This window comes from Lutra lutra, chromosome 2 (assembly GCF_902655055.1).
Source record: "Lutra lutra chromosome 2, mLutLut1.2, whole genome shotgun sequence".
In the NCBI taxonomy this organism is placed as follows: domain Eukaryota; kingdom Metazoa; phylum Chordata; class Mammalia; order Carnivora; family Mustelidae; genus Lutra; species Lutra lutra.
Genome location: NC_062279.1, coordinates 89346502 through 89370223, shown reverse-complemented (window position 1 = coordinate 89370223; position 23722 = coordinate 89346502). Strand labels below are relative to the sequence as shown.

The 23722-nt window shown below is 40.1% G+C and overlaps 1 long non-coding RNA gene and 2 other non-coding genes across 3 annotated transcripts; all 3 read left to right on the top strand.

Moving 5' to 3' along the window:
- The first annotated feature begins 28 nt into the window (after nt 1-28).
- On the top strand, nt 29-191 carry LOC125094421 (U1 spliceosomal RNA). Its single transcript, XR_007125500.1, has one exon. It is a non-coding gene; the product is annotated as a U1 spliceosomal RNA (small nuclear RNA).
- Nucleotides 192-3239: 3048 nt separating this feature from the next.
- LOC125093148 (uncharacterized) lies at nt 3240-22556 on the top strand. The gene is made up of 3 exons (XR_007125166.1): nt 3240-3417; nt 3913-4051; nt 22462-22556. It is a non-coding gene; the product is annotated as an uncharacterized LOC125093148 (long non-coding RNA).
- On the top strand, nt 9880-10043 carry LOC125094424 (U1 spliceosomal RNA). The gene has a single exon (XR_007125502.1). It is a non-coding gene; the product is annotated as a U1 spliceosomal RNA (small nuclear RNA).
- Nucleotides 22557-23722: the final 1166 nt, after the last annotated feature.

The following is a 23722-nucleotide window of genomic DNA, read 5'->3' as shown; positions in this document are numbered from 1 at the left end:
ATATACATAAAAATAGTATAATGAATGAATACTTACCTGGCAGGGGAGATACCATGATCACGAAGGTGGTTTTCCCAGGGCGAGGCTTATCCATTGCACTCCGGATGTGCTGACCCCTGCGATTTCCCCAAATGTGGGAAACTCGACTGCATAATTAAAAAAAAAAAAATAGTATAATGAATCTCTTTTCCCATCAGGCAGGCTCTCCAAGTTCTCAGCTCTTGCCAATTTTTTTTTTTAAGATTTTATTTATTTATTTGACAGAGAGATCACAAGCAGGCAGAGAGGCAGGCAGAGAGAGAGGAGGAAGCAGGCTCCCTGCTGAGCAGAGAGCCTGATGCGGGGCTCCATCCCAGGACTCTGAGATCATGACCTGAGCCAAAGGCTCAGGCTTAACCCACTGAGCCACCCAGGAGCCCCTCTTGCCAATTTTTTGATCTGTATTTCCACCCACTTTCACCTCTTCTATTATTATTTTTTTTGAAGATTTTATTTTATTTATTTGACAGAGAGAGAGTGGGAGCAGGAACATAAGAAGGGGCAGTGGGAAAGGGAGAAGCAAGCTTCGCACCAAGCAGGGCAATGTGGGGCTCCATCCCAGCACCCTGGGATCATGACCTGAGTCAAAGGCAGACACTTAACAACTGAGCCACCCAGATGCCCTATTATTTTTTGAATATATGATTTTTAAAACCACCTAACACTGGGGCATCTTGGTGGCTTAGTCGGTTAAGCGTTCACCTTCAGCTCAGGTCATGATCCCAGCATCCTGGGATCAAGTCCTGCATGGGGCTCCTAGCCCAGCAGGAAGTCTGCTTCTCCTTCTGCCTGCTGCTCCCCCTGCTTGTGCTCCCTCTCTCTGACAAATAAGTAAATAAATCTTAAAAAAAAAAATGGGGGGATGCCTGGGTGGCTCAGTTGGTTGGACGACTGCCTTCGGTTCAGGTCATGATCCTGGAGTCCCGGAATCGAGTCCTGCATCGGGCTCCCAGCTCCACGGGGAGTCTGCTCCTCCCTCTGACCTTCTCCTCACTCATGCTCTCTCTCACTGTCTCTCTCTCAAATAAATAAATAAAATCTTTTTTTTAAAAAAAAAGTGGGGATCCAAGGGGAGCCTGGCTACTCAATTGAAAGAGCATGTAACTCTTGATCTCAGGGTTGTGACTTTGAGCCCCACGTTGAGTGTAGAGATTATTTAAAATCAAATTGATATTGAAGCTCACCAATTTATGTTTCCAGAGTTAGGACAAAACAAATATCCCATTCAAGCACTAAAACTGGATAATATATAGAGAGATTGCCTTAACATGATAACTTTAGATTTTCACCAGTATCAAAGTTTGCCCCAAGACTACAAAAGACTATAAACAACCCAGATGGTAAACACGTTTTAGAGAAAAATTCTTAAATCAAAAAACTGTATTTTATCAGCTATATCTTATTAAAACTCAATTCTGACATTTTTAATTTTTTATTCAAGTATAATTAACGTACAGTGTTATATTAGTTTCAGGTGTACAATGTAATGATTCAACAATTCTATATATTATTCAGTGCTCATCATGGTAAGTGTGCTCTTAAACCACTTCTATTCCACCCACCCACCCCCTTCTCCCCTCTAGAAACCACCAGGTTGTTTTCTATGTAGTTTGAATGTTTTATTTTTAAGTTTATTTTAGTTTGAACACTTTAATATCAGTGAGATAACTGGCAAAATTTGAATAAGTTTCCCAGTCTTAATCATTGTACTATGGTTTATGTAAGATATTAACATTTGGAGAAACTGGTTGAAGGTTATACTTGTACTATGTTTATCACAATTACGTAAATCTGAAACTATTTCGAAGTGAGTGCTAGTTTCTCTATAAGTAGTTGACATCTGAGTAAAACTTGGATTTTCCCTTTTAAAATTCCAAGCTTGATGGGTTAGAGATTGAGAAATGAACCCTGTGAGAAGGTCAGGCTAAAAGGATGATGGTCTTGGTCATTCTACATTCGAGTAAGCATCAGGGAGCTTGCTGAGATCTTGCTGCCCAGAGACCCAGCCACCTTTCTGATGTGTAAAGGAGGGCCAAGTGCCAATAACCAAACTGAGACACCCACAAAGCCCTTAATCTTTGACTTTTTATATAAAATAGAATTTTTTTCAGGGTGCCTAGCATCTGCCTTCAGCTCAGGTCATGATCTCTAGGTCCTGGGATTGAGCCCCAGTGTGGAGCTCCCTGCTCAGTGGAGAGTCTGCTTCTCCCTCTCCCTCTGCCCCTTCTTCCTCATGCCCACTCCCCTCAAATAAAGAAATAAAACCCTTTAAACAAACAAACAAAAACGGAATTTGCATCTGCAAAAAGACAAACTAGGGTGCTTGGGTGGCTCAGTCATTAAGCATCTGCCTTTGGCTCAGCATGATCCCAGGATCCCAAAGATTGGGTCCCACATCAGGCTCCTGCTCCACATGGGGTCTGCTTTTCTCTCTGCCCTTCCTCCTACTTGTTCTCTCTCTCTCTCTTTCTCTCTCTCTCATTCTCTCTCAAATAATAAATAAAATCTTTAAAAAAAAAAAAGATGAACTAAATATGAAACTTAGAGCCACCCAGAACACAGGACAAAGGGGATTTAGAGTCACTTATCATTAGCATAAAGGAAAATATACAAGTTAAATAAACTTTACTTGTTTTCTTAATAATTGCACATTATTACATTTTTATGAATTTCTTCTCCATGCTTTCTTCCTCTGTGTCTGCATGAGCTTATCACAAGGTCTCCTTATGTTTGATAAATTTGAGCTAATGCCTGACCCTTTCTTGTGCAATTAATACCATCTTTGAACCTGATATTTAAAACTACGAGTAGCTATTAATTTCATAGTAGTTACTGTCCTAACTAAGCAAGCACAAGTCTTATCTTAAAGATAAAGCCCTAGGCGGGAGAGCCAGGTACAAAAGAAAACTGAGCTAAGTTGATATAACATAAAGCAAATAGATGGTCTAAGAAAAATTCTAAGTGACCATTTCACTTAAATGGTGCCCAAGATGCAATTTTGGTCAACCAGATGGTTTTCTATCATATAGACACTACCTGAATATAAGTTCCTTTTCTAGCTTTCTAGTCATGCCGATATGTTGAGGACAAGATGAGCTTTATGGAAATGAAATCTGTGGAGCTGCTGAAGGCCCCGTGCTCGGGAGGGCCCCACAATTGCTTTCATACTCTGCTGTCACCATCTTGAAACTCATAGTAATTTTAAAACAGGAGATCCCCTGTTTTCATTTTATGCAGGGCCCTGCAATTTGTGGGTCTGCTCCTGGCTGAAGGCACCTCCAACTATCAATCAGCTGTCATCCAGGACAAGATTTTGTAGACATCATGGCTCTCAGTGGCTAAAGCCCAGCCCCAGCCCCTGTCCCAACAAATTGAAAAGTAAGATTCCAGCCTTAAGACTATTAACATTTATCTAAAAGGTACTTGGTGAATGTTAATTTCCATCCCTTTCCCTCACTCCTTCGCATTTTTCTTTCCCCTTTCCCTCTTCCTTGCTTTATTCTCCTTTTCTCCTTCCATTTCTTCCCCTTCTGATTCACCCACCACCTTACCAATTCTTCCTCCTTCATTCTGCCTTCTGTCTTCCATTTCTGATGCTTCACATTCCCACCCCTCTCTCTCCCTTTCCTTTCTCTTGAATCCTCTCCCACCCCCACACCCCGTTCAGGGTGAGATCGTCAAGAGCTGGTACCCTGGGAGCCAGCATGGCAAGCGACAATCAGGCTTAGCATTTCCGCTAATGCCAGCACTGTACTCCTCATGTGACCGTGCTCTCAGGTCCTTTCGACCCTGCAGAGATGAAGTCAACTACTGTCCCTTGACTTTTCCAATACACATTTAAAATTTGTATCTCCGGCTTTCTAATTTTTCCAGACTGAATGCCAGGAAAATCCACCTTTCAGTTAAAAGATGTGTTGGAAGACAAGTTGTTCTTTGAAATGATGTAAAGAGGAATCTGAGGGAGACGAGGTAGACCAGACACCTGGAGGCTCCTGGAATTTTGGAATTCTGGGTAAGCCAGTCTGACTGTAGTCACTCTTGTCAGCATGGAAACTGTTAATGTGTTTTATTCACTCTTACGTAACCTGTCACCAGATGGGGTTAAGATCAGTCTGTACGTGCTTCACAGAAGGAGCTGCCCTCTTTTTTCAAAACCTTGCTAAATATGAGAAAGGTAAGCATTATACATTTTGGCTGAAGGAGCTTAAACAAACACATCTGGGGGTGGTGCCAACACAAATGGCAGAAGTTGCTCTTGATTTGCCAGGACCTCTGCCAAGTGAAGTCCTGACGATTTTGGTCTGAAGGACTTTGTGCAGTTTCATTAAAGAAAATGCATTATTTGAACTGAAACATGACCCAAGATTGCACAGAGGAATATCTTAAGTTCAGTCAAGGTAAGAGATGCACTAGTCTTCAGTAGGGTCTGGAAAAGAAGTCCAAATTCTTACCCTTACTGATGGGGGAAAAGCACAAAGACCTCCTTCAATATTGCTTGCTTTTTTATTAAGGGACTGTGCTTTTCTATTTTTTTAAAGTATTTATTTATTTGAGAGAGAGAGATAGAAAAAGTGGGGAGAGGGGTAGAGGGAGAAAGACAAGCAGACTCCCTGCTGAGCAGGGAGCTCAACATGGGGCTCGATCCCAGAACCCTGAGATCATGACCTGAGCCAAAGTCAGACTCTTAACCAACTGAGCCACCCAGAAGCCCCAGGACTGTGGTTTTCTAGAGGCAGAGGCATTGTGATAGTAGAGAGAGGGGGAAAATATTATTTTTGTGGTTCAGTGACCAAAAGTATTTTGTCAAGTCAATAAAGGTGTATGAGTACTCTGCAGTAACACAAGATGTTGTAACAAATAAACTCCACATTTCCAGTGGTTAATTAATACCATGAAAATGTGTTTCTTACTCTTATAAAGGACCCAAGCAGGTATGCCTGGTCAGAGGGCAGTTTTCGGTTGTTTCAGGGTACAATTCCCTTCCTTCTTGAAGTTTGTCTGTTTTCCAAGATCTCAGGGCTTTCTAAATCAGATGGTATAAGAGAGAACTGGAGAAGCCTCATCCACTTCTAAAATTCCTGTAGCCCATCTGAATATCTATCAACAGATGAGTGGCAAAACCAAATGTGATAGATGCACACAATGGAATATTCCACCTTTAAAAGGAAGGAAATTCTGACACATACCACAATATGGGTGAACTTTGAAGACATCATATGAAGTGAAGTAAGCCAGAGGAAAAAGGACAAATATTATAATTCCAGTTATATGAGGTGCATAGACTAGTCAAATATGTGTAGACAGGGCACCTGGGTGGCTCAGTCTATTGAGCATCCAACTCTTGGTTTCACCTCAGGTCATGATCTCATGATCATGGGATTGAGGCCCATGACAAGCTCTTTACTCAGTGGAATCTGCTTCAGAGTCTCTCTCCCTGTCTCTCTCTGCAATAAATCAAATCTTTAAAAAACAAAACAAAACAAAAAGACCAAATGTGTGTAGACAGAAAGTAGAACAGTGGTGGCCAGGAACTGGTGGGAGGAAGGAATGAGGAGTTATTGCTTAAAACATACGGAGTTTCAACATCATTCATCATCAGGGAAATGCAAATCAAAACCACAATGAGATATCACCTTATACCTGTCAGAATGGTTAAAATTAAAAAACACGGGGCACCTGGCTGGCTCAGTGGGTTAAGCCTCTGCCTTCGGCTCGGATCATGATCCCAGGGTCCTGGGATGGAGCCCCGCATCAGGCTCTCTGCTCAGCAGGGCGCCTGCTTCCTCCTCTCTCTCTGCCTGCCTCTCTGCCTACTTGTGATCTCTCTCTCTGTCAAATAAATAAATAAAATCTTAAAAAAAAAAAAAAAAAGAGGAGTGCCTGGGTGGCTCAGTGGCTTAAAGCCTCTGCCTTTGGCTCAGGTCACGATCCCACAGTCCTGGGATCTAGCCCCGCATCAGGCTCTCTGCTCTGCAGGGAGCCTGCTTCCTCCTCTCTCTCTCTCTCTGCCTGCCTCGCTGCCTACTTGTGATCTCTGTGAAATAAATAAATCTTAAAAAAAAAAAAAAAGAAAGAAAGAAACAAAACAAATGAACGAAGGTGGAAAAAAAGAGAGAGAGAGACAAACCAAGAAACTGACTATAGACAACAAACTGATGGTTACCAGAGAAGGGGTGTGGGGGGGCTGGGTAAAATAGGTAATGGGAATTAAAGAACACATTTATCATGATGAGCACTGATAATGTAAAGAATTGTTGAATCAGTATATTGTACACCTGAAATTAATATAATCCTGTGTGTTAGGTGTACTAGAATTAAAATTAAATTTTTTTAAAGCTTAAAAATAATAAATATATATAAAATATAAATATATATATATATAAACTGAATAGAGCTTTAGTTTGGGATGATGAAAAAGGTCTAGAGATGGTGGTGATAATTGTGCCACAATGTGAATGTACTAACCAACACTGGACTGTAGCTGAACCATTTAAAAATTGTAAAAACAGTAAATTTTGTATTATGTATATTTTATCACAATAATACTAATACTAAAGCCTTCAACCAGGAACTAGTTTAGAAAGCCTGGGGACAAAGAGCCCCTGGCTGGATAGTGAGTGAGACAGCATGCTGTTAGAGGAAGCACAATGTTTGGGTGGACAGCTAGCCTTTTCTGCCATCACCAGGAAGGGAAAGGGGCAAAGCACTCAAGTATTTCTTTTTCAAAAATGATCCCTGCCTGATCCTCACTCATCCCAATTCAAATATGATGTTTTCTGGGTCATGATTTGATCTCAGTGTGAATAGTTTGTTCTCACCTTTTAAAATATTGCCTCTGTAGCTAATATTTATCGAGCCCTTACCATGCTCCAGCCAGTGCTCTAAATGGCCTGCACATATTAAATTATTTAACCAGGGGCACCTGGGTGGCTCAGTGAGTTAAGCCTCTGCCTTCAGCTCAGGTCATGGTCTCAGGGTCCTGGGATCAAGTTCCTCATCGGGCTCTCTGCTCGGCAGGGAGCCTGCTTACCCTGCCTCTCTCTGTCAGCCTCTCTGCCTACTTGTGATCTCTCTTTCTGTCAAATAAATAAAATCTTTTTGAAAAATAAAATAAATAAATAAATAATTTAACCATAGTAAAACCTTTATGAGGTAGATACTCTTGTTATCCTTAAAGTACAGGAGCTGAGAGGTGCCTGGGTGGCTCAGTCGGTTCAGCGTTCAACTCTTGATTTCGGCTCAGTTCGTGATCTCAGGGTCATGAGATCGAGCACCACATCAGGATCAATGCTCTGCGCAGAGTCTGCTGGAGATTCTCTCACTGCTCCTTCCTCTGCTCTTCCCCCGACTTGGGCTCTAAATAAATAAGTAAATAAATGAAATCTGCAAAAAGTAAAATAAAATACAGGACCTGAGGCACAGAGAGATTCTGTAGGCAGGCCAGGATGCACAGCTACTGAATAGCATAGACAGGACCGGACCCACTGTCCAGTGGATCCTGTATTCTTGACCACTATATGGTACTACCTTCTGGAAGCTGTGGTATATTGACTGATCAGTGCTATATATGGCTAAGCCAGTAGTTCAGCTGCTCCTAATACTGGCTTACAGAATAGAGAAGGTTTAATTTCTCTTATTTTAAAAGTAGTCTAAGGTGTTGGATGGTCCAGGAGAAGAAGCCAGCTCTGCTCTACAATGTCATTTAGGGACTCAGACTCTTTCTTTTGCCCCACCTTCCCTGAAGGTATATCCCTTGTGCTCCAGCATGTCCTGGTTCTAGACCAAAGGAAATGGGAAAGAGGAAGAGGAAGGAAAGCAGCTTCCTTCTAAGTATATGGTCTGGAAGTCACAAATGCCACTTCATTCCTATGGCTCAGCCATAATTTAGGTGTATTGTTACACGTAGCTGTAAGGGGAGCTGAGAATTTAGTGTCTACCTAGGCAGTCATGGACACATTTGGAACTTAGGGGAGATTTGATTATAGCAATCTCTGCCATGCATGGTCATCACGTAAAAATCCTGTGCTTAATCATCAGAGCTTAGGTGTAACCAGGTACCAGAGATAGAGACTTCCTAAGAACAGTTTGTATTGAAAGCAAGGTGGAAAAATTCTAGGTCATAGAGAGTAAGGTGAAAAACAGTCTGTAGAAGAAGGTAGGACAGATTGGTGCTGGGATGAACCCTGATTTTGGATTCCAAAAGACTCAGGTTCTAATCTGCCTCTTCCATTTACTAGTGTGTGAGGATGGGCAACTTAGTTAACTTCCCTCAACTCTGGTTTTTCTCATCTGTAAGATGAAATTGACAATAATACCTACTTTCAGAATTATTTTGGCAATTAATAAGATGAGTCATATAGTGTCTAATAAACATATCAAGTTTAACATCTCCCAAACCAAGCTCTCAATATTCATTCTTAAACTAGCTCTTCATGGGGTCTTTTCTATCACAGCAGATGGCAACCTCATCCTTCTGAGTCTTGGGCTAAAATCCCTGGAGTTGTCATTGATTGTCATTTTCTTTCTTCATATCTGAATCATCAGCAAATCCTGTCTACTCTTCACTCAAACTACATCTGAAATTCAGCCCCTCCTCACCATGTGTCCTCTGCTGCCACCCTGGTCTAATTCATTGTCTCACTTTGCCTGGATTACTTGCAACAGCCTCCTAAATTTCTCCTGGCTTCTATCTGGACATCCTACAATATTCCCCAGCAGCCAAAGTCACCTTTTAAAATACAAGACTGGGGGTGCCTGGGTGGATTGGTGAGTTAAAGCCTCTGCCTTTGGCTCAGGTCATGATCCCAGGGTCCTGGGATCGAGCCCCACATCGGGTTCCCTGCTCAGCAGGGAGCCTGCTTCCTCCTCTCTCTCCCTGCCTGCCTCTGTGTCTACTTGTGATCTCTATCCGTCAAATAAATAAATAAAATCTTTTAAAAAAACACAAGACTGATTCTGCTCAAGGTTGTTGACCCTGACAGCCAGCTCTTTCCCAGCAAAATAGTTTTTTTCAGAAATAGCAAAGGAATTGCCAGTCAAGATATTCAAACTATGGCAAACCATAAGCAAGTCTGGAGATGAAGGGACAGAAACCTTTATAGAGAAAAGGAGGAAACTGGGAGGGACTGCTTTGAATTAAAGTCGTTTGGAGGAAAGCAAGAGATCCGGGTATTGATGGTTTCTCATTGGCTGGGTTGTGGTATTTTTTTTTTTTTTTTAATTGATTGAGGTTGTTGCTGGGCAAGGAGGCAAGGAGGCAAGGTATGTCTCTTTCTGTTGGGTCTACAATTGATGACAAGCAGTAGGGTGTACGAGGTTCCCCTCTGGCCTCCTTACTCCATTTTAAATGAGGTTTCTTTTATTCAGTTTCACATTTCCCCTTTTTTTTAATTTTTTTTAATTTTAATTTTATTTTTTATAAACATATAAAAATATAAACATATTTTTTAATTTTAATTTTATTTTTATCCCCAGGGGTACAGGTCTGTGAATCGCCAGGTTTACACACTTCACAGCATTCACCATAGCACATACCCTCCCCAATGTCCATAACCCTACCCCCCCCAACCCCCCTCCCCCCATCAACCCTCAGTTTGTTTTGTGAGATTAAGAGTCACTTATGGTTTGTCTCCCTCCCAATTCCATCTTGTACATTTCCCCTTTTTGATCCAGATTTTCTCCAAAGTAACACTGGTCAAGAGTTTGGTTTTCTGCATTTAGTGGTTTTTGTCCTTTGGTGCCAGGAAGGACCTATTCCGGTTGTTATGTCCCACATCAGAGGGCAAGTGCATAGCAGTTGGAAACCATTTAAGGCCATAACTGGTCTCAAGGGAGGTTAGGATACTAACATGGCAGGGGAGATACCATGATCATGTAGGCTGTTTTCTGAGGGTGAGGCTCATCCTTTGTATTTCAGATGTGCTGACCCCTGAGATGTCCCCAAATGTGGGAAACTCAACTGCATAATTTGTGGTAGTGCAGGACTTGTTTGCACTCACCCCTGGGCAAACACACACACACACACACACACAAAACAAAAAAACAAGGTTGGTTAGGAGAGAGAACTCTCAGGAAGTTCTTATTCGAAGTCTATATCTTGTCAAGGTCATAAATGTCAGAGAGCATATTAAAGCACTGAACTGGTGTCACCCTACAGAATTTATTTCTACAAAGATTTGCCAAGCAGCAGGCGCAAGACTTAAAAATAATTATGCAAAGCAGAATCAAAAGTAACATGACAAATCTAGTTTTTATGATGGTTCTAAACCAGGAGCCCAAACCTGAAGGTAACGTGCTAAGTAGGTCGAAAGATTGACGGGGGGTGGTGGTCAATAGGTGAAATTTGTTATAACCAACGGGCTTGTTCCCTGATCTCATGTAATTGAATTTCTACACCTTCAGAGGCATTTATCCATGTGCAACAGCTGGATTTGTGATCGTACAAATGCCCCCTTGTTCAGCAGTTAGGTAATCAAGGGCTCTGGGATTGTCAAAAAGTACTTCGGTCAAGTCAGGTGATCGTGGTTCGGCTGCTACTGCTCTAGCTGTGGAATCAGTTAGCTATCTTATGTTAGGGAGAGATTTCTAAGGATTCATTGGCATGTACTCTGATTCAGAGCAGAAAGTCTTATTTTGAAAGAATATTAGAAAGGAAGTTTTCATTTTGGAAAATGCTTCTTTTCCAAAGAAATGTAGCTGATGCATCATTCAAGCCTCTGCCCAAATGTCATATCGTCACAGTGTCCTTCCATGAGCACCCCATCTATACCAGCCTCTACATCCTGCTGGTCTTCACTCTGTCTTATTTCTTTCCTAGCACCTCCTCCTATCTGACCCTGGTTACTATTTATTTGCTTACTCATTTAATGGCTGTCTCCCTTCCATGAGAATATAAGCTCTAAGAGAGCTAGCACCTTACCAGTCTTACTACTGCATCCCAATGGCTTGATACAGCGGCTGCTCTTTACTTGTTGTTAAATATTTTTTAAATTAATGAACGTGTGAGGGGCGTTGGGCTGGCTCGGTTGGTGGTGGAGCTTGTGACTCTTGATCTTGGGGTTATGAGTTCAAGCCCCACATTCGGTGTAAAGATTACTTTAAATAAAGGAATGAATGAGCCTGAAAAAAATAAAAATAAAACAAATGGAGGTGCAGGACAGTTTCGTGAAGAGGTGTATCCATTAAGGTAATAGTAACCATTGTAACAGATAAATCCACATATCCCTGTGGCTTGTAGAATAGTTGATTCACCATTTAAATGAAATCCATTCAGGAGGGCAAGCTATTTTGTGTGTGTGTTTCTGTTTTCTTACTGGGCTTTCCTGTCCTCCACATTTGGTCAGCAGAGGGAATAAGAGGCTGGTGAATCACCAGTGAAAGCTTTTGTAGGCTAGAGGTGACATACATTACCTCCTCTTGTTTTATTTTGGCTGGCTCTCAATTATATGGCCGCTTCATTCAAAATCTGTAAGTTTGAAGCCTGTTCAAAATGTCTGAGTTGAGCGGCGACTGGCTGGCTCAGTTGGTGAGCATGTAATTCTTGTTCGCGAGGCCATGAGTTCAAGTTACACCATGAGTTGGGCATAAAGCTTACTTTTAAAAAAAATTTTTTCCATCATCACTTGCTTTTTAAATTTTTTTTAAAGATTTTATTTATTTATTTGACAGAAATGGAGAGAGACAGTACAAGCAGGGGGAGCAGAAGGCAGAGCCCCCTGCTCAGCAGGGGTCTAATGCAGGGCTAGATCCTAAGTTCCTGAGATCACAATCTGAGCCCAAGATCAAGGCTGAACCAACTGAGCCACCCAGGCACCCCCAGACACTTTCTTAATAATGAAGCAAACTTTTATATTTCAGTTGTGAATTGTATTCTGATGTTGAAAAATCATTGGTTGGTAATAATAAGATGAATTAATGTTTTTAAAAAATGTGAAACTGTCATTGATTAAAGAATGAATCAAGTCAGTCACAGAAACACTAAAGTGTCTGCTCTTGTCCTGATGTTCCCAAAGACAGTAACAAGGTCAAACACAAAAAACCTAAAGATAAATTGTTTATGTAAAATGCATTCATTTATAACAGAATTGCCATAAATTTAAGGGAAAATAAAATTATAAAGTTAACTTTTAGTAAATACTTATGGCAATTGTAAGTTAAAATATCACTTTTTTTTCTAATAAGCTATGGTCAGGATATTTTTCTTGGGTGTCCTTAATGACGTCATATTGCCTTCATCTTCTCTATGACCATCTATAGAACAATCTCTACAAAATCAGTTTCCCCATTTATAACACATGTCTTCCTCCTCAGGCAAACAGTATTATAATTTAACCTTAAATACTGCATCTACAAGATGATTTTGGGGGGAAGAAACCAAATTATTAATCCCAGAAAACTAAGGACACCAGAGGAAAAGGGAAATGAAGCTAATAGTAGGGCAGGCAAGAGAACACAACTTTGATCTAGTGGTGGAAATGGGAAACGGGACAGGAGGTGGGTGCCTGTGTGGCTTGTGCCTGAGTTGGAGATGTGATAGTGTTTAATCACTTCTGGACAAAGTCACGTCTTCTTATAACCTTTCTACACTGGATTACAACTGTCTGTTGCTCTCCTGCTTCCCCACTGGATCAAGTTCCTTGAGTTTAGGAACTTTGTCCTTTCTTCTTCAGATTCCCAGCTCTTCCATGATGACTATACACAGGAAGGCCTCAATTCATGTTTAAATGAGATTCTATAATAAGACTGTTGAAATGACCTTGAGAGAGGAACACTTCCCACATCCTTCTCCAGATGGCCGGCCATCCCCCGGGCAAGAGATTGGTAGCTATTTCTTTAAGAAACTGAACCACACAAGAGCAAAGTTATATAGATTCTGACATGTGGCAGTCCAAAATGGAAAAATCTGATAGTCCTCTGAAAAAACCACAGTGAACCAGCCGATGTCTCCAGAATTTCTATTTGATTTTTTAGAACTGGGGACACAGGATTGCCAGGCATTTGAAAAATATGCCTCCTACATGACAGATAAAGACCATAAACAACTTTTTAAAGACTGAACATAAACAATAAAGAAAGGAAAATAAAAACTTTAGCTTTAATTGATATCCTCAGAGAGATATGAAAAGATACTGCATATAAGAAACAAAGAGGATATTATTAAAAGGAAATAGCAGAGAATAAAATGAGTTCTTAACAATCACAGATTAGATGACAGGCATAAAAAAATTCTGTGAAAACTTTGGCAGGTGAAATTGAGAAAATGGCTAGAAAGAAGAACAAAAAGAGAAAAAAAAGAAAAGGAAGAGGTTTTTTTATTGTTGCTTTTGTTTTTAGTCTATCCAGCACACTCAATATCTAATAGGAAGAAAATAAAGATATACTTAAAAATAAGAAAGTGAGGGGCACCTGGGTGGCTCAGTGGGTTAAAGCCTCTGCCTTTGGCTCAGGTCATGATCCCAGGATCCTGGGATCGAGCCCCACATCGGGCTCTCTGCTCACTTGGCAGGGAGCCTGCTTGCTCCTCTCTCTCTGCCTGCCTCTCTGCCTACTTGTGATCTCTGTCTGTCAAATCAATCAATCAACCAATAAATAAAATCTTTAAAAAAAATAAGAAAGGGAGGAAATTTCAATAAAACCAAAGAAGAAAGGTAACTAGAATTGATGGAAATAATTGTCCAAACTGAAAGGACAACTTATATGTGAGTGTCCAGATTGAAAGATTGCTACTAACACGGAATGAGAAAATATTTATAAAAAAGTGCATGATCACCCTAAAGATACAAACGTCGTGATCCGAAGGGGCACGTGCACCCGAATGTTTATAGCAGCAATGTCCACAATAGCCAAACTATGGAAAGAACCTAGATGTCCATCAACAGATGAATGGATAAAGAAGATGTGGTATATATACACAATGGAATACTATGCAGCCATCAAAAGAAATGAAATCTTGCCATGTGCAATGACGTGGATGGAACTAGAGGGTATTATGCTTAGCAAAATATGTAAATCAGAGAAAGACAATTATTATATGATCTCCCTGATATAAGAAAGTTGAGAGGCAACATGGGGGCGTTGGGGATAGGAAAAGAATAAATGGAACAAGATGGGATCAGGAGGGAGACAAACCGTAAGAGACTCTTAATCTCATGAAACAAACTGAGGGTTGCTGGGGGGAGGGGGGTTGGGAGAGGGGGGGTTGGGTTATGGACATTGGGGAGGGTATGTGCTATGGTGAGTGCTGTGAAGTGTGTAAGCCTGGCGATTCACAGACCTGTACCCCTGGGGTTAATAATACATTATATGTTAATTTTTTAAATCTTAAAAAAAAAAAAGTGCATGATTGCAAACCACTAAGGACAGAGATGATTCTTAACACTCATGGAGAGAAAATCACTTCACATTTAAAAGTTTGATGAGGAATGCCTCGGTGGCTCAGATGGTGAGGCATCTGCCTTTGGCTTGGGTTATGATCCCAGCCAGGATCCTGGGATCAAGTCCCACATCAGGCTCCCTGCTCAGCCAGGAGCTTGCTTCTCCCTCTGCTTGCTGCTCTCCCTGCTTGTGCTCTCTTTCTTTCTCACTGACAAATAAAATCTAAAATAATAAATAAAAATAAGTAAAAAATAGAAGTTTGAGGAGATAGGGTGCCCAGGTGGCTCAGTCAGTTAAGCAACTCACTCTTGGTTTCAGCTCAGGTCTTGATCTCAGGGTGGTAGGACTGATCCCCACACGGGGCTCTGTATTCAGTTGTAGAGTCTGCTGTCCTTCTCTCTTTCTCTCTCTCTCTCAAATAAAAAACTAAATAAAACCTTTAAAAGAACATTTGAGGAGATAATGGTATCACACTTCTCAACAGCAACATTAGGGAGCTAAGAGACTAGGGAGCGATGCCTATAAATTTCTGAGGAGACCTAGTTTTAAAACTAGAGCTCTATAAGAAAATTATCAGGGAAATATTGGGTAGAGGGAGACATTCTCAGGCAAGTTTGAAAATGTAGATGCAAACAGAATTGAAAGCTTGTCAACCTGCTATATGGCCTTTCTCAGGAAATAACGAGAAGATACGCTTCATCGAAATGACAGGATAAATTAATACCTACTTCAGGGGTACCTGGGTGGCTCAGTCGTTAAGCGTCTGCCTTCGACTCAGGTCATGATCCCAGGGTCCTGGGATCGGGCCCCAAATCGGGCTCCCTGCTCAGTGGGAAGCCTGCTTCTCCCTCTCCCACTCCTCCTGCTTGTGTTCCCTCTCTCACTGTCTCTCTCTCTGTGTCAAATAAATAAATATTTAAAAAAAAATTTTTTTTAAATACCTACTTCAAGAATTAGAAGAAAAACAGGGAAATACAAGAGAGGTGAGGTTACAGCAGGCCTACAGAGTGACAAGAGCAGATTGGAACACGAGCAGAAGAGTTCCTGGAGGACCATTTCCATGATGTGCCAGAGCCAACTTGTATAGGCTCACAAGAAGACACTGTGTCCTTCTCTTTCCAACCCTGCAGTCAGTGACATCACGACTGGTAGCTTGAAGTAGGTCCTGTGTAAATCTGTATTTACACAATGAAAGGGGAAAAGCTAAACTTCAGAGTTCAGTTGCCCCTACCCCACCTCCACCCCAGGTCAGTTGTTAATCATTTACCAGCCCTCTCCGGAACTTAGCAGATTCCCTGTTACGTTTACTATGTGGAAATTTATAGTAAGAAGTATTTTACAAATCTATTGGGAATGTGGGAAACTTTAGCCGTAATTTCAAAACTAAGCAAGTGGGGGAAAAATGACGTAGTTACTATCTCTAGGAAATACAAAAAGTACACAGTAAAAATAGTATAATACAATCTCTGGCTCAGCTATGAGCAAATTTTATGGAATTGTAATAATGACAACCCTGAATATGGATGTAATCAAAATTGGAGTATCATTATACTGGAGAGAAAAGATGGAAAAGGGTCTGTGAAAGGGAGCTGAAATCTTCACCTGTCATACTGGAAGTGGAGGCAGGCATGAGAATGTCCCTTCTCAGATTTCTTTTTTTCTTTTTTTTTTTTAATTTTTTATTTCTTTTCAGCGTAACAGTATTCATTGTTTATGCACCACACCCAGTGCTCCATGCAATCCGTGCCCTTTCCAATACCCACCACCTGGTTCCCCCAACCTCCCACCCCCCGCCCCTTCAAAACCCTCAGATTGTTTTTCAGAGTCCATAGTCTCTCATGGTTCACCTCCCCTTCCAATTTCCCCCAACTCCCTTCTCCTAACTCCCCATGCCCTCCATGCTATTTGTTATGCTCCACAAATAAGTGAAACCATATGATAATTGACTCTCTCTGCTTGACTTATTTCACTCAGCATAATCTCTTCCGGTCCCATCCATGTTGCTACAAAAGTTGGGTATTCATCCTTTCTGCTGGAGGCATAATACTCCATAGTGTATATGGACCACATCTTCCTTATCCATTCATCCGCTGAAGGGCATCTTGGTTCTCAGATTTCTAACTGCGGGGAACACACGCATATCCATCCAATGGGCCCAGTCGCTGCGCTTTGAAATCCATCACTACCTTTATGCCGAGTCTGTCCTTCCCAGCGGCTGCTCCCAGCAGTGACTGAGAGAGAAAGGGAAATTAAGTTCAACTGGTTTCTGGGAGAGAGGGGATTTCTCCAATGGGTGACCATGATTCAGAGAGTCCCCAAGGGCCTTGCTGACTTTTCCTTCGAATTGCTCTGCACTATAAAGTGAATCTGCCTAATCTTCCCCCTTTCCCTCTCTCTGACTTAGGAAGCCCTGCAGAACCGTCTGACAGCATTTCAATTTTCCCTTTGTTCCCTCTCCCTTTGTCCTTAGAGGCATTGTCCTAATAAATTTCCCACTTTTGTGTCTGCCTCTTGGAGGGTCTAGACTAACCCAGAAGTCGGTTAATAATACCGAAAGTTAATCAAAAGATGGCTGTATATACCTTATTTTCCTAGAATATGCATGTAACTGTCAAAAGAAAAAGCAAAAAAAAAAAAAAAAGAAGAAGAAGAAGAAAAAGAAAAAAACTAAAAGAAGTGATAAAGGGGCATACATTTTTAGAAGTCTTCAGTATGACTCGACTTTTTAATGTGTGTATGTATTAACTTTGTAAGTAAATTGTCTTTAAAATGACAGACCACTACGGTAAACATTGCTTGCTTTAGATTATTGAGGGAAACCGAGATTTTATCTCGATTTTATCAACTGTACTTCTGGGAGATGATCAGTCCCTGCAATGACTCCTTGCACTTTCTTTTGGGCGTTAGTGGTTTCAGGCTCTTTCATTAAACTCCTTGCAGACAGCGCCACCAAGAGGGAGCGAAATTATCTGCCATCGAAGGGCCTATGCTGAAATGAAAGCACTATTTGCGTTGTCCTTGAGTTGTTTCTGTGTTTAATATGTATGGAACAATAGTTTTTAGAGATGTTATTTTTTCCCCTTATCTCCTCCCTATTTTGGGTAGACAAGTGCTTAGTATTACTTTGCCTTAGAATTTCTGCAAAGGCCATCAAAAGTGGTATAAATCCTCACTAAAACTTTAAAATAAAATCCAGGAGAGTAACTTTTCACACTTATACAAAATGTTTTATATGCTGTGACCACTTATTAAAACATTTTATTTTATTACCTAAAAACAATAACTCATTCACCATCTTCATGATCAAGATTATTTTTCCATGCTGTGTTCAAGTCTTCATAAAAAAACTTACCCAATCCCAATCCTTTAAAGTTTTCAGTGAGAATGTAGTGGGAAATTCTGGTTAAATTGGTAGATTGAGACATAAACTTACCACCATTCCTTTTCATAATTTCTCTAAAATAGCAATTAAGGAATCTTTAAAAACTCTAAAAGGACAGGGGCGCATGGGTGGTTCAGTGGGCTAATAAGCCTCTGCTTTCGCCTCTGGTCATGGTCTCAGGGTCCTGGGATTGAGTCCCGCATCAGGCTCTCTGCTCAGCGGCGAGCCTGCTTCCTCCTCTCTCTCTGCCTGCCTCTCTGCCTACTTGTGATCTCTCTCTGTCAAATAAATAAATAAAATCTTTAAATTAAAAAAAACTATAAAAGGACAGAATTTTTAAGAAAAGAAAAAAGACTACAACAGAGAAGAGAATGTAGAAAGCAGATGGATGTGTGCTAAGTAACTTAGTAGAACAGAAAAAATCTGAAACCTAAAACCCCAGAGGGTAAACCAAAAAGAAGCAGACTAACTTTTTCACCTAACTTTTGAGTAAATTAAAGTAAAACAAGTAAACAAGTGTGATATCCTCAAGCTTTAAGATACGTGTAGGACATAAGATATTCTTAGAACAAGAAAAATGTACTAATTTATAAAAGGAACATTTTGAGGGGTACCTGGGTGGCTCAGTTGGTTAAGCATCTGACTTCGGCTCAGTTTGTGATCTTGGGGTCCTGCGTTTTAGCCCCAGTCAGATGTAGTGCTCTGCAGGGAGTCTGCTTGTCCTTCCCCCGACTTGTGTTCTCACTTCCTCATTCGCTGGCTTGCTCTCTATTTCAAATAAATAAATAAAATCTTAAACACACACACACACACACACACACACACACACACACACACACACACACACACAGGTTTAGAAGGTAAAGCCAAGGAAATTCCACAGAAATTAAAACAGAGACAAAAAGATCTAAAATAAAAGAAAGAACAGATAAGAAAACAAGAGAACCAGAAAAGTTCCAAATAATAAAAGAAAGAGAGGGAGGAAATTAACCAAAAAAGTATTACCAAAAAATTCCCCTATTCATTTAGTCATGAATTCATTTGTTCATATTTAGTGAGTACCTATGATGTGCCAGAACCTGGGGGACACAGCAGTAAAGAGTAAGGCAGTAAAATTCCTGATCTTCCGGAGCTTACTCAGAAATGAAGGTTATAACTCTTCAGATAGAAAGAGCCCACTGAATATCATAGCCAATAAATTTTAAAATATTGGCAGTAAAGCACATCAACATGAATTTTCAGAACACCAGGATGATGATAATATCCCTAAATCTTTCAGAAAGAGAAAAAAGTTTATATACAAAATCTTGTGAATGGAAAAAACAGGCTTCTCAACATACAGGAACTAGAAGACAATGGAACAATGTCTTCGTAATCTCAGAAGAAATTATTTTCTACTGAAAATTAAGTTCCCAGCCAAATCAACGTGAGGGTGGAATATAGTCATCTTCAAACATTCCAAGTTTTCAAAACTTTATTTGTCATGTAGCTTTTATTGGGAATCTACTTAGAAGAGATTCTCCACATGATGGAAAGTTAACTAAAAAAGACGAGACGGGGCGCCTGGGTGGCTCAGTGGGTTAAGCCGCTGCCTTCGGCTCAGGTCATGATCTCAGGGTCCTGGGATCGAGTCCCGCGTCGGGCTCTCTGCTCAGCAGGGAGCCTGCTTCTCTCTCTCTCTCTCTCTCTCTGCCTGCCTCTCCATCTACTTGTGATCTCTCTGTCAAATAAATAAATAAAATCTTTAAAAAAAAAATAAAAAAAAAATAAAAAAAAATAAAAAAGACGAGACGTAGGATCTAGGGAACAGGGAATCCCACACAAGAAAGGCAAAGGAAGTTCCAGGATGATAGTTGCGCATCAGACCTAGAGAGCAACCAATCCCAACTGGAACAGAAGGCCAAGGAGTTCCAGGGGTGGCTATTTGCAGAAAGAGTGAGAGCGAGAGAGAGGGGTTGCAGGGAGTAAATGGCTTACCTGATTCATATGTATAACTTAAGAGGACATTTACCCTGCTATCAAGCATTATGAATGAATGAGTAAAGGATGGATGAATAAAACAAGAATATGCTAAAAACAAAAAAGGCAGGTTTTTGGAGGTGTAATATAACTAATTGGTTGAAAGTAAATAAGAATATGTAAAATAGGGGCACCCGGGTTGCTTAGTCAGTTGGGCGTCTGATTGTGGTTTCCCCTCAGGTCATGATCTTCGGGTCATGAGATGGAGCCCCCTGTTGGGCTCTATGGTGAGCATGGAACCTGCTTGAGATTCTCTCTCTCTCTTTCTGCTCTTCCTGTCCTTCATGCGCATGTGTAAAATTGGAGAAAAAATAGTAGAGTGAACCTGTTATTTATCAAGAAATAAATAACTGTCAGTCCCATTAAAATTGAGTAGGTTTTTTGTTTTTTTTTTTTTTTTTTTTTTTTTTTTTGCTCTTGTTTCCCTTCCCTCAGGGGACATGCCTAGAAAAATTTTGCTATGGCCAGTGTCAAAGACATTATTGTCTGTGCTCTCTTCTAGGATTTTCATGGTTTCAGGTCTCACATTTAGGTCCTTAATCCATCTTGAGTTTTGTTTTTTTTTTTTTTTTAAGATTTTATGTATTTATTTATCAAAGATTAAGAGAGAGAGAGAGAGAGAGCCCGAGCAGGGGTAGCAGCAGGCAGAGGGAGAAGCAGGGTCCCCACTGAGCAAGGAGCCCGATGCAGGACTCAATCCTACAATCTTGAGATCATGACCTGAGCCAAAGGCAGACACAACCAACTGAGCAAACCAGGTGTCCCCATTTTGAGTTTATTTTTGTGTGTGGTGTAAGAAAGTGGCCCAGTTTCATTCTCTCTGTAGTAGTCCAGTTTTCCCAACACCATTTGTTGAAGGGACTGTCTTTTTCCCTTTGCATATTCTTGCCTCTTCTTTATTGGGACTACATCAAAATAAAAAGCTTCTGTACAGCAAAGGAAATAGTCAACAAAACTAAAAGACAACCTACTGAATTGGAGAAGATATTTGCAAATGACATATCCAATGAAGGGCTAATATCCAATATAGGGGATGTTGGATATTAACATAGAGAACTTGTACAACTCGACACTACAAAACTCAGATAATCCAATTTAAAAATGGCAGAAGATGTGAACAGACATTTTTCCAAAGAAGACATACAGATGGCCAACAGACATATGAAAAACTACTCAGCATCACTCATTATCAGGGAAATGTAAATCAACAATGAGATGTCACCTCATAGCTCTCAGAAAAGCTAAAATAAAAAACACAAGAAACAAGTGCTGGTGAGGATGCAAAGAAAAATGAATCTTCTTGCACTGTTGGTGGGAATGCAAACTGGAAAATAGTACGGAGGTTCCTCAAAAAATTAAAAATAAAACTATCCTAAGATTCAGTAATCACTCCACTGGGTATTTACTCAAAAAATACAAAAACACTAATTCAAAGGGGTACATACACCCCTGTGTTTATTGTAGTGTTATTTACAATAACCAAATTATGGAAGCAGCCCACGTGTCCGTCGATAGATGAATGAATAAAGAAGATGTGGTATATATAGACAATGGAATATTATTCAGCCAGAAAAAAGGAATGAAATGTTGCCATTTGCAACAACATGGGTGGAGCTAGAGAGTATAATGCTAAGGGAAGTAAGTCAGTCAGAGAAAGACAAATATCATATGATCTCACTCATTTGTGGAATTTAGGAAGCAACGAATGAACAGATTGGGGCGGGGACAGATAAAAAAACAGACTCTTGACTATAGAGAACAGGTGGTTGGTTACCTGAGGGGAGGTGATGGGGGATGGGAGAAATAGGTGAAGAGGATTAAGAGTACACTTATTAGGATGAGCACTGAGTAACGTATAGAATTTTTTAATCACTATATTGTACACCTGAAACTAATATAACATCGTATGTTAACCATACTGGAATTAAAAAAGAAAAAAACAAAACCCAAAAACCCTCAGAGATAGACACTGAACAGTGGGGATGATTGTGGTGGTGAGGGTGGGAGAAGAGGAAGACTTACGCTTTTTATTTTATTTTAGTTTAGTTTTAGTTTTTCTGCTAATTCCAGCTGACAGATCTTGAAGTCAGTGTCTATTAATTCCTGTTTTTCTTGATTTTGTGTTCACTCTTTACTACTTCTTGATATGTCTAGAAAAATTTTAGTTTTGTGCAAAACATTGTGAGTAATACATTGTTTAAAATTTTTTTAAATAAGTAAATGAGTGGGGCAGAGGGTACTGCTTTTCATTACAGGTCTTGTTAAAATCTGAGTACATGTCTTTCTCCAATAAAAATTTAAATTATAGGGCACCTGGGTGGTTCTGTGGGTTAATCATCTGCCGTTGGCTCAGGTCATGATCTCAGGGTCCTGGGATCGAGGCCCGCATCAGGCTCTCTGCTTGGCAGGGAGCCTGCTTCCCTTCCTATCTCTCTGCATGCCTCTTTGCCTTGTGATCTCTCTCTGTCAAATAAATAAATAAAAATATATTTTTAAATAAAATAAAAAATTTTAAATTATAAAAATATAGTTAAAATTGATGCTACTTGAAACAGTTGTCAAACAGTATATAATAAAATAGAAAAATGATTACTTGATAAATCTATTCTATTTAACAAATTTTTTAAAAAGTGTGCTCTTCTGGCTAGTTCAGGTACTCACTGAATTTGAAGAAAGAGCAGAGGAATAAGTCATCCATGAAAATAAGTCTTGGTCTATTACCCTAGAACAAAGAGAAATCAGGTAACTATACGTATCATGTGAGCATTTCATAACGTGCAGAATTGTTGAATCGCTACATTGTGTTCCTAAACCTAATGTAACATTGTCTGTCAACTATAATTCAACAGTAAAAAAAAAAGTTTTATTTATTTTTATTTATTTATTTTTAAATAGGCTCCATGCCCAGTGTGGAGCCCAGTGCAGGGCTTAAACTCACAACCCTATGATCAAGACCTGAGCTGAGATCAAGAGTCAGATGCTTAACTGACTGAGCCACCCACGTACCCCAATAGTTTAAAAAAAAAAAATTAAATCAGGAAAGACCTAAAGCAATTTAGACAGTGGGTTAACAACAGATCATTAAATAAGCACAAGGTTCGGATCTGCCTTCTGCTCACCATCTCTCATTTTTCATGCAAGTCATGTTTGAAAGGGAACCCTGAGGAACACCTAGGTGGCTCAGATGGTTAAGCGTCTGCCTTCAGCTCAGGTCATGGTCTCAGGGTCCTGGGATCATGTCCTGCATCGGGCTCTCTGCTCAGCGGAGAGTCTGCTTCTTCCTCTCCCTCTGCCTCTCCCCCTATTGGTGCTCTCTCTCTCTCAAAAGAATAAATTAAATATCTAAAAAAGAAAAAAAAAATTTAAAAAAGGGAACCCTGAGTCATTTTGCAGCAAGATTAGACTCATATTCTCCTTACTTCCTAAAAAGAAAGTGGTATAAAATTCTCAGTGTCTGAAGATGTAAGAGGAAAAATGTTAAGTATTTGTAAAGCATTAAAAACAGGGGATAAAACTGGAAAAGGGAGAGAGAGAGCACAAGTGCACTAGAGAAAATTTTATAACTTGGCAATTTTTATTATTATATCAACCTTGGGCAAATGACTCTGAAGTCTCATCTGAGATGGATATAATACCAATCTAGGAACATAACTCTGTAAATTCCCAAGCATTTAAAATAAAAAAGTATTCTTTAAGTTCTTTCATGTAAAGTGTAGCTAAATAAGTAAAACACAGATTCTCCAAGAAAGAAAAAGAGTGGAATAAATAAAAGGACAAAACCTCCTATCCTCCCCTCAATGATTAATGATACAATAAAGATGAAAAAAAATGCATTTCACTATAATCCATTCTTGGTCATGTACCCATTAATAGTTTGTCCTCCCCTTCACATACTAACCATGCTTAATA